We start from the raw sequence: 206 nt of genomic DNA, 5'->3' as shown, positions 1-206 counted from the left end.
TTTTTTTTGGTGAGAAAGAGTCTTGTTCTTCAGGCTGGAGTACAGTGGCCAATCTCATCTCACTGCAACCTCCACCTCCTGGGTTCAAGTGATTCTCCCGCCTCAGCCTCCTGAGTAGCTGGGACTACAGGCGCATGCCACCATGCCCAGCTAATTTTTGTATTTTTAGTAGAGACAGGGTTTCACCATATTGGCCAGGCTGGTCT

The sequence above is a fragment of the Cebus imitator genome, unplaced genomic scaffold (assembly GCF_001604975.1).
Source record: "Cebus imitator isolate Cc_AM_T3 unplaced genomic scaffold, Cebus_imitator-1.0 Scaffold296, whole genome shotgun sequence".
NCBI classification, from domain to species: Eukaryota; Metazoa; Chordata; class Mammalia; order Primates; family Cebidae; genus Cebus; species Cebus imitator.
This window is presented reverse-complemented; position numbering follows the sequence as displayed.